Source organism: Sinohyriopsis cumingii, chromosome 18 (assembly GCF_028554795.1).
Source record: "Sinohyriopsis cumingii isolate HCF-2022 chromosome 18, ASM2855479v2, whole genome shotgun sequence".
In the NCBI taxonomy this organism is placed as follows: domain Eukaryota; kingdom Metazoa; phylum Mollusca; class Bivalvia; order Unionida; family Unionidae; genus Sinohyriopsis; species Sinohyriopsis cumingii.
In genome coordinates this window covers 38,534,325-38,553,654 of record NC_142978.1, presented here as the reverse complement: position 1 = coordinate 38,553,654, position 19,330 = coordinate 38,534,325, and the positions used below count along the sequence as shown (strand labels likewise).

General features: G+C 35.6%; 1 protein-coding gene across 3 annotated transcripts in view; it reads right to left on the bottom strand.

The window, feature by feature from the left end:
* LOC149776435 (natural resistance-associated macrophage protein 2-like) overlaps nt 1–10,818 on the bottom strand; it is a 117,812-nt gene extending 106,994 nt beyond the window's left edge. Inside the window, exon 1 of one of the 3 annotated variants that reach the window (XM_089940848.1) lies at nt 10,524–10,818. The gene's annotated coding sequence lies outside the window, so the exon portion shown is untranslated. The remainder of the gene's footprint in view (nt 1–10,523) is intronic. The other 2 variants (XM_089940847.1, XM_089940846.1) reach the window with 2 other exon arrangements.
* Between the last annotated feature and the right edge of the window lie 8,512 nt (nt 10,819–19,330).

Below are 19,330 nucleotides of genomic sequence, written 5' to 3'. Positions count from 1 at the left end.
ATTTGCCTGTCAGCAAGTCGTATTTGGACACGGTCAACATTGCTATAAAAGGAGATTTGGGACAAAATATTCCATTCACCAAAGGAAAAGTCACGGTGAAACTCCATTTTCGAAAACGGTTCTCTCACGACTCGTAAGTCATGTATCCAGTGTACCAAGGGGTTGCTCGACAGCGAGGACACGGTTTAGGAGATATGTTAAAATCGGCCTTTCGTTCGGTGGCTCCGGTGTTGAAACCGATGGTGACACGCGGATTGCACGCCTTGAAAGATGCGGCACTGACGCAAGGCAAAGAATTTCTCCAAAATGTCATCATCGACAAACAAAACCCTAAAGAAGCTTTCATGAGGGCAGGCAAAAATGTCTTGCTGCAAACGGGTAAAGACTTTTTGGGCCAACGAGACACACCTATAAATGCCCTGCATGCTACCGAGTCAGGCATTCAGCAAGGACAAGGCAGAAAGAGACGACGAAGAAAACACCCTTTCACCAGACTTCACACTTCTAAAACTAGAAAGGCCAAGAAAAGAAGAACCGTTCGAGACTTAGACGTTTTCGATTATTGAGACACAGCAACAAAAAAAATGATGCACCGAGAGTCATGCGCCTGTTCCAAGTCGGAACTGGATCTGTTTGCCATGCCGCCCACCATGATGACCATGCAAGAATCCCAATGGGTGGAATTTCATCCTGTTTCCTCATTGGCAGATTCCGCTCCCATCGAGTTTGAAATCAAGGGACAACCCGAAGATTACATCGATCTGAATAGCAGTTACTTGTACTTGAAAATCAAAGTTCTAGATAAGGATAATGGTGCAGTAGAAGACACTGTGAATATAGCTCCCGTCAACAATTTCATGCATTCCTTGTTCAGCTCAGTGGACTTGTACTTGAACAACAAACTGGTTAGCAGCAGCATGGATACTTACCCTTACCGTGCCTACCTGGAAAATCTCTTGACATACGGCATAGATGCCAAGAATACTCATCTCAATGCCTGTGTGCTATGGGAACCTGATGAAGCGAAGGCGTTTGAGGAAACAGATAAAGACAATGACGGCTTTGTGGAAAGACGAAGCAAAATCCTAGGTGGAAAGAGTTTAGAACTGATGGATCGTTTGCATTTGGACATGTGGTTGCAAGAGAAATATTTGCTAAACGGGGTCAATGTCCGCTTGAGACTGAATCGTAGCAGTGCCGCTTTCCATTTGTTGGCTGATACTGATGCTGGCAATCCTAAAAGCAAAATCGAGGAGGCCAAACTCTACGTACGACGCGTGGAAGTGTTACCCAAAGTGGGAAACGACATCAGTCAAACGTTGAGCAGAACGACCGGCAAGTATCCCATACGAAGGGTGGAAGTGAAAACGTTCACCATTCCCGCTAGCCATCATTCCTTGATCGAAGATCATCTGTTTCAAGGACAGTTACCCAAACGTTTAATCCTTGGTATGGTCGAGAATGAAGCCTTCAACGGAGCCTTCAAAAAAAATCCTTTCAACTTTCAACACTTTAAGGTGAAGAAAATCGAAGTCAGTCGCGATGGCAAGACCTTGTGTACCCGACCTTTCGAACCTGACTTTAGTGACACGAAGATGAATTACTTGAGATCGTACTTGTCCTTGTACGAAGCCTCCGGCCAGTTAGGAACCAACACCAGTCACAGCGTTACGTACGAAGATTACACAGGAGGCTATGCTTTGTGGGCTTTCGATTTCACTCCAGACCAAGGCAGCGACAAGGGACATTTCCACCCTATAAAATCAGGCCAGATTCGTGTGGAACTTCAGTTTGCAGAACCACTGGACAAGACAGTGAACGTCATCCTGTATGCAGAATTCGATAATACGATAGAAATCAACAGTTTGAGAGAAGTCATTCTAGATTATTAGAAGCCATGGAAGACTGTTCTCCCTCTTTACCTAGTGGAGAAGCTTTGAAGATGGAATGTGAGGAGACCGTGGAAGGAGAATCCCAACACAAAGACGAAAAGGACATCGTGATCAAGTCGAGATGTCCAGAACAAGAACAGCAATTGGTCTCCTACTGTGCTACATACCTGGCAGACACAATTACGACATGGATGAAGCATGATTACTATGAATGTCAAAACATCAGTCAAGAAGAAAAATTCAACGAATATCTGGACGAAGCTTGGAGTCTGTTTAAAAAAGACGTGTTACGTTGGTGGTATAAAGACTTGCGTGAACATTTCTGTCCTCCATTAACGACTCGAGGCATCCATTACATCAAAGCCCTCTCTGACAAATTCAAAGAGAAAGTCGAGATCGAAATTGATCACTTATTATCAGCAAAAGAACATTTAGTGACTTATTTTGATCGTGATTTTTCTAGAAACGATGAGAAAGTAAATCGTTGATTTTGTGACTAGCATGCTTATTTTGTTGTCTTAAGCTAGGAAACGTAGTGTCCATCCATGACTCAATGACTTGCAACAGTGGAAATCACAATTTCATTCACAACTTTGCCAACCCTGTTTAAAGTAGAGTGTAAACTGAAAAAAATGTTTGTCATTTGAAAAAATGTTTGATGTTATATTGTTGGATTATTGTTAAAAAATGTTAGAGTTGTTGGTTAATGTTAAGTGATTTTGAATAAAAAATGTTGTGTTTTGAAAAAAATGCCTTTGTGGTTTGTTTGGCTAAAAGAATGTTGATTTATGCTCTTTGACTTCTTACTATCCCTCTCATGACACTCATTGATTGTTGCGGCTCGAAAACCGTAGAGGGATGTTTTCCTTCAGGTCCGCGCTTTGACTTTAAGAACCGGGTTGTTTCCAGTCTAACCATCCATTGTCGACTCATCCTCCTACAAAGATATGCTCCAAACTAGCTAAGCTAAACGAAGCCTACGTGAATTTGCATAGGGTCAGACACAGTCTGATACTGAAGCCAGAAGAGATAGAGAATGTGAGAATGTTAAAAGTTACTGAAGACCTGATAGAAGAGCTCTTCAGAGAAGAAGTGAACAGGGAGAAAGAAGAATGGACAGAGAAGTACAGACTTCAGAGACAGCAGCAGCAGCAACAGCAACAACAACAGCAACAGCAGCAGCAGCAACCTGAACCTGACAGAGGCTTTGTCGATTGTCGTATCGACACCAAAGAGTTCTTCTTCTCTTTCCAAAGAAGCAGACCTATCGCCAGAAAGTCTATCCTCAGAGGACATCGCATTCTTAGAAACTAAAAAAAAAGATTGCCATAATAAAAAAACAGCCCTTTTCAGGGCTACCCCAACACTCTAGAAAAGAAATAACTATCCATTTGCCAATGTGAGTAGGTAGAGTAGTGTGAATATAAACACTAACTCTTTTTTTTCATAGTGCGAGTGTATGTGTTTGTGTATAAGATTGTGTGTTGGTAAGTTCTCACGTACGTTGGTGTGGATAGTAGATTAAAATGATTTTTTTTGGTGTTTGAGGTGTGGGAGAGTAGATTTGGGGGTTGGATTGCTTTGCGTATGTAGATAGTATACTGAAGTGATTAATAAAAAATTTTTTTAGAATAGTGATGAGCAGTATAAAAAAGTGACTAAGTGTTTCTTTTAAGTCCGCGCGTTTTAAGTGATGATCTAGGTTATATCAATTTTGTGTCTTAGGGGGATGTTTCCTTCACGTCCACGCTTTTAGTATAAATTAAAAGTCACTCGACAGTCCAGCTACCCTTGTTGATTGATCAACACTAGAAAAATGAGCAGCAGACTGACTAAATTAATGGAACTTCAGATGCATCTGGAGTATGCCAGATGCCTCCTGAACGAGCTGGCTGCAGAGGCCCTTGTGGAAGAAGCCAGGATAGAACAAGAGGAAGAAGAAAGAAAACTGAAAGAAGAGGAAGAAAAAAAGAGAGGGATAGGGTCTCACGTGTTCATGATACAGAAATGTGAGGTGAAGCCCTGGGTGATGGAACCTCCACAGGCAATGACTGCACCACAGTTACAACCACAACAAGAACAAGTACAGGACCCACAAGAGGTAAGGAGACCAATTGTTCATCCTCAAATGAGGAATAGAAGACAAAGAAGACAAAGGGAACAAGAAGTGTTCACTATTCGGCAAACGGAGGAGTGGGATAGTGAAGCCACTCAACCCTCGTCAGCTCTTCCAACCACTTCAGTCAATTGGACCAATGATTGGAGTAGGCGCTGTGTCTGTGGTGCCAGACCCGGAAGGTGCCACCATTAGCCAGGTGCCTCTGAAGTTTCAAAAACAGTCCTTTTCAGGGCTACCCAATACTCAAGAAAAGAAATAACCATCAATTTGCCAATGTGTGTAGGTAGAGTAGTGTGATAATAAACACTAACTCTTTTTTAATAGTGCGAGGGTATGTGTATGTGTTTGTGTGTTTGTGTTTGTAACTGCTCACGTACGTTGGTGTGAATAGTAGATTATGGGTTTCTTGATTGTTTCTTAGCGTATGTGGAGAGTATAGTTTCGGTTTTGTAATGGCTCACGTACGATTGTGTGGATAGTAGATTATGGATTTTGTTTTAATGATTTGCATGTGTAAATAGTAGATTTGGGGTTTGTTTATTGTTTCCTAGCGTATGTGGAGAGTATAGTTAGGGTTTTGTAACCGCTCACGTACAATTGTGTGGATAGTAGAATATGGATTTTGTTTTAATGATTTGCGTGTGTAAATAGTAGATTTGGGGTTTGTTTATTGTTGCTTCACTTATGTGGATAGTATATTATATGAAATGAGAAAAGTAGGGGATGTTTTCCTTCACGTCCGCGCGTTGTTTGGTCATGATCTAGGTAAGATCAATTTTATGTTTTAGGGGGGATGTTTTCCTTCACGTCCGTGCTTTTCGTATAAGAACCCACAGTATTCGTCGTTCAAACCATTCTACAAAGAAGATGGCTTCGAACCACCTTGACAAAATGCAAAAATTACAAGACGTTTTAGACAATTTAGGAATAATGGAGCAGATGTTAGTGAGACTCAATGAAGACCACTATTCCTATAGTCCCCATCGACTAAAGATGGAAATTAATAACTTAAGAAAAGCAAAGGACATAATAAGTGGTGTCATGAAAGAGATAAAGGAGGAGAAGGAGGATGAAGAGAAAAGGATAAGAATACGAAAATGGAATGAAAAAATTGAAAAAGAAGAAGAAAATGAGAAGAGGAAGAAAGAAGAGGAGGAAGAGAAGAAGAAAGAAGAGGAGGAGAAAAAAAAGAAGAAAAAGAGTGTAGGAGAGAAAATAAGAAGTTGGTGGAGAAAAAGAAGAAATTAGAAGTAGAAGAAGAAGAAGAAAAACCAAAGGCCCTTTTCAGGGCCACCCACATTTCTCGAAAAGAGATAGCCTTTCGACTGCCTACCCCTTTATAAAAAATTTTTTTTTTAAAAAAAAAATCCCATGTTCAATTCCCCTTGTCCCTAAAGTAGTTTTTTTTTTCTAACATGTTCAATTCCCCTTTGTCCCTAGACAAACTCTATTCCCATGTTCAATTCCCCTTGTCCCTAGACAGACCCAAACTCTATTCCCCATGTTCAACTGCCTTTGTCCCTAGAATCGATATTTTTTTTCCATTGTTCGAATGCCTTTGTCGCTAATCTCAATATTTCCTTTTTTTTCCTTTCTCCAATGTTAAATTCCATTGTCGCTAATCTTGCCCAGGGTTCTTTGCCCATGTTAAATTTCCATTGTCGCTAATCTTACCCAGGGTGGTTAATGTTAAATTTCCATTGTCGCTAATCTTACCCAGGGGGTGTTTTTAATGCTAATTCCCATTGTCGCTAATCTCACCCCTTTCACTACTACTTTGTATAGTGCCTAATCTTTAGAAGCTCTAAGCACTTTACAACATTAGACAACACCTATAAGATAAAAAACATATATAATGCTATGATTACAAAAAGAAACACCAAGAAATTAGAAAACATAAAAAACATGCTGAAAATATTTAAGGTAGGAAACATTATTAAATCTTTAAGTTTGTTCTTGCAGTTGAAATAAGTGAGTTTTGAGAGCCCTCTTGAATGTGGTTAATGTGTCTTTGTGTCTAAGTGCAGTGGGCAATTCGTTCCATGTTGCTGGGCCCCGGTATGCAAAAGAACGCTGTCCATATGACTTTGTTTTCATAGTGGGAATAATGAGTATAAGATTGTCAGAAGAGGAGCGTAAGTATCTTGCTGGTGTGTACACATGGCTGAGGTCGGATAGGTATGTTGGACTAGAGTCCGTCAGTGATATGTAGCACAGAGAACAAATTTTGTGTTTGATTCTGGATCGAATGGATAGCCAGTGTAGGGTACAGAAGGGAATGGTTACAAGTTTCTGTATAGGCTAAAGTACACTGCTGTCATGCAAACAGTCTTTGTAAAAGTTAAAGTACAATGCTTTCAAGCAAACAGTCTTTGTAAAGGTTAAAGTACACTGCTGTCATGCAAACAGTCTTTGTAAAGGTTAAAGTACACTGCTGTCATGCAAACAGTCTTTGTATAGGTTAAAGTACAATGCTGTCATGCAAACAGTCTTTGTTGAGGTTAAAGTACACTGCTGTCATGCAAATAGTCTTTGTAGAGGTTAAAGTACACTGCTGTCATGCAAACAGTCTTTGTAAAGGTTAAAGTACACTGCTGTCATGCAAACAGTCTTTGTTGAGGTTAAAGTACACTGCTGTCAAGCAAACAGTCTTTGTTGAGGTTAAAGTACACTGCTGTCAAGCAAATAGTCTTTGCAGAAGTTAAAGTACACTGCTGTCAACCATATAGTCTTTGTATAGGTTAAAGTACACTGCTGTCAAGCAAATAGTCTTTGTCGAGGTTAAAGTACACTGCTGTCAAGCAAATAGTCTTTGTCAAGGTTCAAGTACACTGCTGTCATGCAAATAGTCTTTGTAAAGGTTAAAGTACACTGCTGTCATGGAAATAGTCTTTGTAGAGGTTAAAGTACACTGCTGTCAAGCAAACAGTCTTTGCAGAAGTTAAAGTACACTGCTGTCAACCATATAGTCTTTGTAGAGGTTCAAGTACACTGCTGTCATGCAAATAGTCAATGTAGAGGTTAAAATACACTGCTGTCATGCAAACAATCTCTCTAGAAGTTTTTAAGTCATACAGGACATGTAGGAGTGCAGTACAGTATTCCAGCTATAGGTGTCACTTTTCAACTGATTATGCACACCTATACATGGTGATATTCAGTCTTGTTTAGCTCTTCATTGATCAATATTCCTGGGAAGATCATTTTTTGATGAGGCCCACCAAGAGGTATGATCCAGTGCAAACCTCACTGAATGTCACAATGAAATGAAAGCACTGCATATTGGAAAAATCCGAATGACCCCCTGCACTGGTAATGATTAGACCTGATGTATATTTACTTAGCCCAAATTAGTACCAGGTCACAACTGCACATATCCACAGTGATCAATGACGTTTCTTCTACATGTTTTGGATAATAACTGAGGTGTAGATGCAGTGAACAATTACATATATAGGAAATGAACTGACCATGGAAAAACTCCTTCAGTAATAAATTTTAGAACAATTACTGTTTTATGCAAGATCAATAAAGGCACATACATGATCATGGGGACTTGTACTTTACTAGCAGTGAATAGAACCACAAAAATGAAGACAATCACTGGAACAGGTGGTAACTGTTGGTTTATTAATCTTTTAAGTTATTTAATTCATTTTTTAATAGACTATACACCCTTTACTGTTTCAGAAAATGCCCTGAACTGAGAGTCACCAGAATATGCAGTAAAGTTGGGTTTAATTCATGTTTGCTTAATTCATTTTTTCATTTTTGATTCTACATACCCTTTATTGTCATTGCTTTATCATAATTCTTATTCAAATTGAAAAAAAACAATGTTCTACATATTAAAGAACTGGCATCATTTTTTTGGGCCATCACTGTCTTTATTCATAATTGCTAATTTTAAAAAAAATCATGTTTGCCTTTGATTACAAACACATTTACCTATCTATATATCTACCTATATATCAATCCTGTCCAACTGATATATTGTTAATCTTGTATTCTTGTGAACCGACTCACTCAGCCAAATGACTCACTCTATGAATTGACTCAATGATATTTAAATGATCCACATCTATATATGAATGTATAATTATTTACCAGTAAACACAAATGAATATTCTAACTGTACCTGACTGATCTCAGTAATTTTACTTTTTTTATTTCTGCTGCATTTTATTATATGCAATTACTGTACAAGTTTGCAAACACTAGAGAATCTCTCTATCTCATACTCCTTACAGTGGATTAACTCCCTTTGGAAGGAAAATACAACTGCCACAATGATGTAAATTTGGTGCTAAAATGTCACCTGGAGAAACATTACACTTTGAGAACTCCATCATACTCAGTTCATACTGCATTTTTCTGCCATCCTTTATCTACAATATGACTTTAGTGTGGAATAAAAAGATACATATGCAAAAAATGTTGGGATGCTTTTACTCGTAGAGATTGAGCACAGGGCTGACAATGTTACAAGGCAGCAAGCAACAAACATCACAATAAACCTATGACCTCTGAACCGATATGTATATTATGGTTGTTTATACTTAATTTATTATTGGATTTCAATCTATATAAAGCAGCATCCAGTCAATGTGTTTATGTATTAATATTCCATGGCAATGTCTAAGGTTTAATTGACCTGGTGGTTAAAATAAAAACTTTTTGGCAGTGATTCTGAAAGAGTTGTATCTGTGTCGAGCATATATCTAAGGACTTTCTTGGACAAAAAAAAGACTCCTTTTTATAATGATCTAATTAGACCAACAAGGTCTTCTCTGCCTGTTTTTCTGACATGAATGGTGGCAGAGAACAACCATATAGCAAGAACTCGTGTTAATTAGTCAGTTGCCATGATATAGGCTTGCTCTAGTACATGCTTAAAGTGCATTTCTCTGGCTAATCCTGCTTTCTATGCAAGCGTCAGAAGCTCAAATCTGAGGTAAGCATCCAATGAATAGACACATGCACAGTTCTGACAAGGATTAATACTAAACTGTGAGTGTATTTCATGCCATAGATCAAAAGAAGATGGATTATACTTACCATCTGGATACAAAGTTGAGTCAAAATAAATTTATTTATTACTAGCAAACAGTCCAATAATCAATATGTATAACTTCAGACCCTCCAGAATAGAGTATGTCTAAACCATACAGTTGTTCCCAGTACCACCAGTCATGACAGGGAAATGGAAGGTGGTTAAAAAAAATGGAGTATGTCTAAACCATACAGTTGTTCCCAGTGCCACCAGTAATGACAGGGAAATGGAAGGTGGTTTATAAAAAAAAAGGAGTATGTCTAAACCATACAGTTGTTCCCAGTGCCACCAGTCATGACAGGGAAATGGAAGGTGGTAAAATAATACAGTATGCCACCAGTCATGACAGGGAAATGGAAAGTGGTAAATAAATACAGTATGTCTAAATGCCACCAGTCACGACAGGGAAATGGAAGGTGGTAAATAAACAGAGTATGGCTAAATGCCACCAGTCATGACAGGGAAATGGAAGGTGGCAAATAAATACAGTATGCCTAAATGCCACCAGTTATGACAGGGAAATGGAAGGTGGTAAATAAATACAGTATGGCTAAATGCCACCAGTCACGACAGGGAAATGGAAAGTGGTAAAGAAATACAGTATGGCTAAATGCCACCAGTTATGACAGGGAAATGGAAGGTGGTAAATAAATACAGTATGGCTAAATGCCACCAGTCACGACAGGGAAATGGAAGGTGGTAAATAAATGATTGGTCTTGTGATTCAATATTAATAAGATGGAAATAATTAATAAAAGATTTATCCCTTGATGATAATAATAAATTTAAATTTTTGTTTAAAGTACCAAAATTTTTTAAAATTATAAATAATTAGACGGTTATACAGTCTGACACAAGAATTAATACTGAGTACAAATTTATTGCACGCATTCATGATTTCAAGTACGTTCCGGTGAGTCTACCCACAGGAGTCTGACGTTTTATCAATAAAGTACGGCGAAATCGCGGACAACATCAAATCGCCTTATCGGTAATATAAATGAACAACAGGAGAATGACGTTTTATTATTCATTTATATTACCGATAAGGTGATTTCATGTTTTCAGAGATTTCGCCGTACTTTATTGATACAACGTCAGAACCCTGTGGTCTATTCACCTTTTAGTAGGTACACGGCCTCGCACATAAATAGCCACATGTTTATATGGATGCAATGGATTAGCCGTTTAAAAAGTATATAAATAATAGTCAATAATCAATACCCCAATAAAAAACAAGGTGATGACCCCTGAGGTGATAAATGGGATATACCCTGACTATAGACAAACTTCTGCAGCTCTATATGTATGATGCTATTCGATGATGAATAACGGTGGTAAAGCCTATTTTTGGTAGTAAGCCACGTTGCTAACGTCAGGCATATAAATAACCTTGCTAACGTGAAGTCAACAAGGCCATTTAACACGAACTTTTAAGAAAATCCAAGGTCAAAATCACCTTCGATTTCTCGCAAGATGTTTTCCATGCATATGAAAATGCCGACTTATTCTCACCTGTATCCGGCTAAAGAAGAAAGCACTAACACGAAACGTAAACATGACTTGTTCTCTGCACACTTTTCATCCTTAGACCCAATATTTACATTGCAACCTTTTGTCTCCAGTCTATACTGGATGAAACACAAGTTAATAATTATTACAATTCTTTACAGTGGTGATCTTTCCCCTGAACAGACACGTGCTCATTTAGAAGTATCTGTTCGCCACCATTTTACTGACTCGTAGATGCAATTCATAATAATACAGAATTGACCTTCCGAGTATGTGTGTATGTTTGTACGTATCACAGGAGACTGAGTTTTATCAATAAAGTACGGCGAAATCTCTGGCAAGATGAAATCACCTTATCGGTAATATAAATGAACAACAAAACATTAGACTTATGTTGTTCATTTATATTACCGATAAGTTGATTTTATACTGTCAGAGATTTCGCCGTCCTTTATTGATAAAACGTCATACTCCTGTGGTTCGGTACCTTATCAGAGTACCCTCAATGTGTGAAGTCGAATGATCAACACGACACTCCCCAACCTTGATCATGAATTCAATGTGTGTGCATGTTACTTAAATAGCAGTTTTTTTTTTTCATAAATAAAGATATTATTGAATCGTCAAAAAACACCAAGCTCAATAATAATGTTTTGTTGTTCATTTATATTACCGATAAGGTGATTTCATCTTGCCAGAGATTTCGCCGTACTTTATTGATAAAACTCAGTCTCCTGTGATACATACAAACATACACACATACTCGGTAACCACTAAATCTGATAAGTTTTAAAAAAAAACAAGAACGTTTCCCTATTCATTTGTTTGTTCGATTTTAAGCTTAATTTACATCCAATCATGCTTTTAAGTTCGACACTATCTTCCTTTTTAAGTTTGATATACAATGAATATTATGTTAATTGAGTATAAATTTGATTTTCATCTCTTATTGCTTTCATTTATTACCTGTACTTTTTCAAGAGTCATAGACTGTCACTAAAGTATCCACACACAAAAAAAAAGAATTTGGGTAAAACAGCAGTGGTATAGGTTGTATCTGTTGTAACAAACATCACCAAGCTCAATTGTTCACTTTTGTTTTGTTTTTTTTAAAAAGCACAAAAAAATATTTAAAAAATTAAACAAATAAAATCACAAACCCACCCTCAGCCCGCACAATCAAAATAATTTAATAACCACCATTACTATACTATCCCTTCAATTTTAAAATCATAGGCCACCATGATAAAACCTTCGTCTCTGGGGCCATAAGTCTGAATTTCTGGGTAGTTAATTTGAACTTTGTAAGCCTGTCAGCTAAAATTATTCAGAATACATTTTATGTTAAACTTCAAAAAAATTGCAGAAAACATTAAACATTAAAGCATTATCTATAATGTCAATTAATGAATTCATTTACAAATCTGAGTGTATTAGTTGATTACAACTTTTAATCCAGTGAGCAAATAAGCAGTGAACTGTATACAAATAAATAAATCTTAAACTTCAGACATAATTAAAAATCATATGCTATATAGGCTATGAGTTTAAAGCAAGGGAATTTGCATTATGCATGTAATAAGCAAAGCAATGGAATTGGCATAAATGAGCAAAGCAAGGGAATGAGCAAAGCAAGGGAATCCGCATTATGCATGTAATGAGCAAAGCCAGGCAATCAACATTATGCATGTAATGAGCAAAGCAAGGGAATCAGCATTATGCATGTAGTGAGCAAAGCAAGGGAATTAGCATTATGCCTATAATGAGCAAAGCAAGGGAATCGGCATTATGCATGTACTGATTAAAGCAAGGTAATCAGCATTATTCCTGTATTGAGCAAAGCAAGGGAATCCGCATTATGCATGTAATGAGCAAAGCACGACAATCAACATTATGCCTTTGATGAGCAAAGCAAGGGAATCCGCATTATGCCTGTAATGAACAAAGCAAGGGAATCAGCATTATGCATGGAATGAGCAAAGCAATGCAATGAGCAAAGCAAAGGAATCCGCATTATGCATGGGATGAGCAAATCAAAGGAATCTGCATTATGCATGGAATGAGCAAAGCAAAGGAATCCGCGTTGTGCATGGGATGATCAAAGCAAGGGAATCCGCATTATGCATGTAATGAGCAAAGCAAGGGAATCCGCATTATGCATGGAATGAGCAAATCAAGGGAATCCGCATTGTGCATGGTATGAGCAAATAAAGGGAATCCGCATTATGCATGGAATGAGCAAAGCAAGAGAATCCGCATTATGCATGGAATGAGCAAAGCAAGGGAATCAGCATTATTCATGGAATGAGCAAAGCAAGGGAATCCGCATTATGCCTGTAATGAGCAAAGCAAGGGAATCCGCATTATCCATGTAATGAGCAAAGCAAGGAAATCCGCATTATGCTTATAACCTAGTGTTTTATATTTGTAACAAAGCTAAACACTATGACATAAAAAATAAGTGAAAACATTAGGCTAAAGCATAAGGGTCACAAATAGACGATATATCAGGTTTTTTTTAAAAATAAACAAGGGGTACATACATTATGTGGACAGAGTTCAATACGGATAAAGAGAACAAGGAATCATACTTAGGTGCAAATTATGCCAATATTGTTTACATGTATTTATAAGTATATTAAATATAAACTTTTTGTATTTAAAGTACAGTTAGTTATATATGAATATAATTTTATAACTGAAGAACTTAACAATATATTAAATATATAACGCAATATGTGTCAAAACATCAGCCATGCGTATTTACGGTTCACATACAACATTGGTTGGTCAGTCATAGAAAATAAAGTAACATTAATTTATTGACCAGACATCATTAACCTAACTTCTGTTTTGGACAATAGATGGCCTTGTTTTTCATTTTTAAAACCAAATGGTGACAGTCAAAAGTTCAGAATCAGGTCCAAAGTTTACATTATTAAATATAAATCATATTATGCAAATATCATTATTATACCATATAAAATGTTATCATAACGCTTATACATATGCTGTGGAATGGTATAACTCTCGTATAAAATTTGTACAATCTGTACAATGATACCAACGGGCTGATACATCTATATTGTATCAATATGCACAGATTTATATATTTATGTCTATATATGTATATGTATGTATATATTTATGTCTATATATGTATATGTATGTATATATTTATGTCTATATATGTATATGTACGTTACATATATATTTATGTGTTTGTGCATGTATGTGCTCCCACAAAGTATCAACTTAAGCAAGACTTGTCATTTCTCTCTTTTTTTTAGATGACCTTTTTACACGAAGAGAAGTAACACCATACATTAAGTAACTTAACGTACATTAAGTTCATTACATTGTATATATATTTGCCAAAGAGAACGGGATCCTACACCTGGATTCTACAGGAGAATGCTTGCTAATACTAGGCAGAATTTATATTTAATGCAAATAATAATATCATACAGATTAGATAATTTTTAATTCATAGATTAAACAGATTAAACGTGGTCACAACAAACATGGCATGAGTAGTAATAGGGGGCAATATAGGGCAAAGAGCAAGCTCCCTATTACTAATGGTATGGGAAAAAAGTAAAGAAAAAATACGCGTGTATTGTTTCATATGAAGAAACATCTTGCAATTACGAATTACCATATTTATTTTAAACTATTTCACCCACATATCAAAATTGTCTTTTGTATTCACTCACTGCCTATAAGTTCTTATCGAAACCTTATACACTTGCAAAACAATCCATTTATTCTTGTGTAAATAATGAATAATACTTATGTTGTCCTTGCTTGAATTCATCGGAGGGGGATATCTGTATCAACCCTGGTTTAGTCTTTGAAACATAGTACATGTAGTTTCAATATTTCATATAAATGTCAGAAGTATTAGAAATAAAGTTGACGAACATCTATACGAAGGGCTTTTGAACATTTCGGAAGGAGATAAGCCAGTCTGCAGGTGATGTGTCAATCTTACTAAGTGAAAAGATACACTCCAAAACTAGATATAACGAAATGTGAATATGCAGGCTGGGAGATGAGTTGGTTACAGTTGTGTGATATAACCAAATCAGCTTTAGTTGGTCTGGTATGTAGGTTGCCAAATTCAGCTATAGATGTTTGGGACGCCTTTGTTTCCACTCTTGATGCTGCGAGCAATTTATCCCCGCATCATAAAACAAGATTTTAAAAGCAAGATATCGACTAAATAACTTTACGAAAGAAGCAAGAAAAATCTTTTTCGAGACCTTGGACGTTTGTTCCAAATGAAACTCATCCAAAATAGTATTGGCATATAGGCAAGTTTGTTCCAAATGAAACTCATCCAAAATAGTATTGGCACATAGGCAAGTTTGTTCCAAATGAAACTCATCCAAAATAGTATTGGCATATAGGCAAGTTTGTTCCAAATGAAACTCATCCAAAATAGTATTGGCATATAGGCAAGTTTGTTCCAAATGAAACTCATCCAAAATAGTATTGGCATATAGGCAAGTTTGTTCCAAATGAAACTCATCCAAAATAGTATTGGCATATAGGCAAGTTTGTTCCAAATGAAACTCATCCAAAATAGTATTGGCATATAGGCAAGTTTGTTCCAAATGAAACTCATCCAAAATAGTATTGGCATATAGGCAAGTTTGTTCCAAATGAAACTCATCCAAAATAGTATTGGCATATAGGCAAGTTTGTTACGACTGAATATTATTGGTATTGGTTGGTCAACAATTCCTTCTCCAGATAGTAAAGATGCAGAACTATTATTTCAAATTTTGAAAAAGTAAACTTAAGTGATAATTATTTGTGCATGATCTCATTTATTGACAATTATGAACGAGTTTCTTTTAGGGGGATAAAAGCTTGACTCACAGAATAAAATCCAGCTAACTGTAACAGAGATTACAAAACAATAAAGATTTTGGTCCAGATGATATTAAGCTTTTTACTTAAAAAACAAAATGTTAAATTTGCCAACTACTATGAATATTTTTTTAATAAATCATGAAATTTGCACACAAAAATTCAAAATAAATGGCAAGTATGTTGCCAATATTCAAGAAGGACGACAAAACTATTTCGTCAAATTACATGAGACTATTGAGGAACATTAATATAATTTTTTTTATTTTTTTTTTGTTTAATATATGTAAATCTACATCTATGAAAATGATTTTCTTTGCAATCATCGATCTTGTTTTATACCTGGTCAGTCAGCAACACAGAGCCCAAGGATATATATAATGACGTTTGCAATGTAACTGACCGAAGTGATATTTAGTGTAATCTCTAAAGCCTTTGATGGAGTGTGGCAGAGGTGATTAATACATCCATTGAAAAACTATGGAATTAATGGAAATCATTTGTCATGGATAGATGATTGCTTAGCCAATAGAATATAAAGAGTCATAGCTGGAAATTAATTTCCAAACATTGGACAACTCATTGCAGGAATAACTATGCGATCAGCATAAATCCCTTTCTTTTGCTTGTATATATTAATGATATAGTTGAAAATCACAGAGTAGTTTATTTGCAGACAATTCCTCTTTACAATGCATATAGTCTGGTCCACTTACCTTCAGAGGGTACTAAAGGATAAGCTGCAAAAATGGCCTGATTGAGGATATCACTGACTTATTAATTTTAATCCATACAAAATGTATTGCGACCTTTTCACTAACATGTAGCTAGAATACTAACCCGACTATGAATTTTCCAGTGAAAGATTTGTTTCGTTACATTACATTCACAATGGGAATTCTTTGAGCATTCAGTGGCAACAATATTGAATCTATGCCATTTTCTGTGTTTTTTCGTAATGGAAGTCTGAGGAAGTTGAAATATTTATCAAAAACATAACCTGAGTAAATGTATGTAACCTACATTCACACAATTATGGAGTGTACACCTGACGTTTGGTCTTCGTGTACTAACTCCGATTCCGAAAAACTTATTTTCATTATATACATGCACGTCATCTGTCGTAACGATCTAAACAGTTGTTGCTCACATGCTTGTTAAGTAATTACTTATATTTTTCATGGAGAGGAACTTGTACGTTGAAAAACTTGCTTCCAGTCCTTTTGTTCTGCATACAAAATTGCGATCCTCTTGGCAAAAAATATGTTTAAACTAAACTTAAGCCTACTAATGTGTTAAGCATCATTAACTTGGCTTCAATAGTCAGGTAGAACCGTCTCCAATTTCAAAACTCAAAAAGATAAAACTGTACTTTAGACAGTCAAGCTTGCAGTTTTGTTTGGTCAAATATTAAGTCATGCAATGCTTAATCAAAGACAAGAGAAGGCCGAAAGGTGAAACAAAAAGATTCAAGTATGAAATTATGAATGAAAAGTCAAGTATTGTATAACAGCTAGCATTGTAAGATTACGGACTGACCATTTAAATTTTGGGTACGGTGGGGGTGGGTGGTGAAGGAGCTGGGATTATCTCTTAATTTGGGATGGGATATAATAATAACAAAATATGCATCCTTAAGATAGGGTATGTTTTAATTAATATAATATTTTCTTTTGTTGCTATAAATCAAAGCAAACATATTTTTTCAACCTATTTGAGATCTGTAAAGTTTTCATTCCCATCCCTCTGAAACAGTTGGTCCCTTATGACATATTCTGAGACAATATAAACATGTGCAAAGACTGAAGGAATATAATGTAACGTTAATATCATTTAACAGTGAGTTGAGGAGGCGGGGTGGGGGGGGAGTTAATGTGCCAAAGGTCATAAATACAGTTGGAAACATTAAACAGATTTAATTAAATGGGATATCTATCTGAAATGAGTATTGGATACCTGACAATTCATCTTGAGGTGATAATAACAGATCAACAAAGAAATGATGTTATTGATGCAACATTTAACATCGTTTCTAATCCTCATAGAAAAATGCATTACTCATGGATATTACAAATTTGGCTTTTCTAACATTAATTTAAATAAAGTACTTAAAATTTTAAAGTTTTATTTAAAATGTCTAACTACAGCTTTTAAACATTCATTCTTGTTTTATTCGAGTCTTTATAAATAGATGTGGCAAAGCGTAGAATCTCATAGAAAATTTAATATAAAGATAGCTGGTAAAGAATATACTGGTTTAATTAAATGGAATATATAATGAATATACATTTCATATTTAAAATTTTGCATATTTTGCTTTGATAAAGAGAGCTGGTAATTTCAGTGTGATGTACATTAAAATGTATATACAGTTATAATTAAAACAACAACATTGATTATATTTATCTTACCGTAAGAGATGGAAAGATTTATGTTTTTATTGTTCAGTATGTTGATTTTTTTGAGACGACTGGTGAGGGTCGTACTTTTCCATCATCCAGACCTGAAGATAATCAAACATGCTTTCAGGTATGAACATCGTTACTTGCTACAAATATTATTTTTTTTTAAAAGACATAGATGCTAGTTCCTCACAAAAATGATTATGCTATAGCTAATTTAAAATGCAACAATACACGAATACTAAAATAGTATTTAAGAGATACATACTACAATTATTTTCAACTAAAAATATCGATCAATTATATGGGAACAAATTCGTCAATGTAAGAATTGAACATACCTTGAACTGAATGAATGATTGACCAATTAATCAACATAAAACATTGTACAAGCAACCTAGAACAAGAGTTACACACAAACAGGATGAGGCACATGCATGAGCAATCGTAAACAGATGATGTTAACATACATACTTAAGAAAAATGCGAGAACGGACACACAAACATCTTCTCAAAATACGTGTGTGCCACGAAAGAAACAAAAAGACGTACTACACTTTCAGCAAATGTTAAGAAGATACAGTGAAATGCGAGAACGAATTTGGTAAAAGAAAGGTTAAGGTAATATTGGAAACAGAATATAGAGAATAATTTTCAACTTACTAAGACAAAAGGACAAACTCCGTTACAGAACAATTTCACAGAACTCTTCAGTCGAGAAAATGTGCAACTATTTAACTCAAAATAAACCTGAACAAGACAGACGAATTGCAAACCTTGATTAGTGGACATGTCACAGATCAATAGTTATGATACCAGTTATGGCCAAAGATCCTAAAACACGTCCAAAGTGTAGATTAATTTATGTGATTATATGACAAATTATGCCGACGAACACCTAAATACCAAATAATTGACAAATTATATTCCCAAAATATTATTCGTTTTTGTTCAATAGAGTTTATTGTTAATTTCACAGTATTGATATTTAAAGTTTTAGGCGACCCTACTGTATATAAATTGGATGATTTCACGTTAGATGATTTCACATTAGAGAATATTGGTGGATACATTTTATGATAAGGAGTTATCTCTAGACAATAAACAAGATGTGTTTGAAGTTGAACATGTTTTAAAGAAGAAGAAAACAACAAAAGAACGGTACAAATATGTGTTAGTGAAGCAGAAAGAATATCACAGATTGGTTAATGGTTAGGAGCCGAACGAAGATATGTCATTACAATAGATGGAACATCTGCAATTATCGTCTCCAAAACCCAAGAACAATTACAAAATAAATTCAAACAAATTATCATGAATTACAAATACTTTTATATCTTACACGATGAAATTATTCCATTAAAATGCAAGATGTTTGTGGTATTGTATTTTAAAAAAAATTCCAATATTGCCGCCAGAATTTGTTGATTATATTTGCTCAGCAACTTGCAAGCAGATAACGATAAATTTGGGA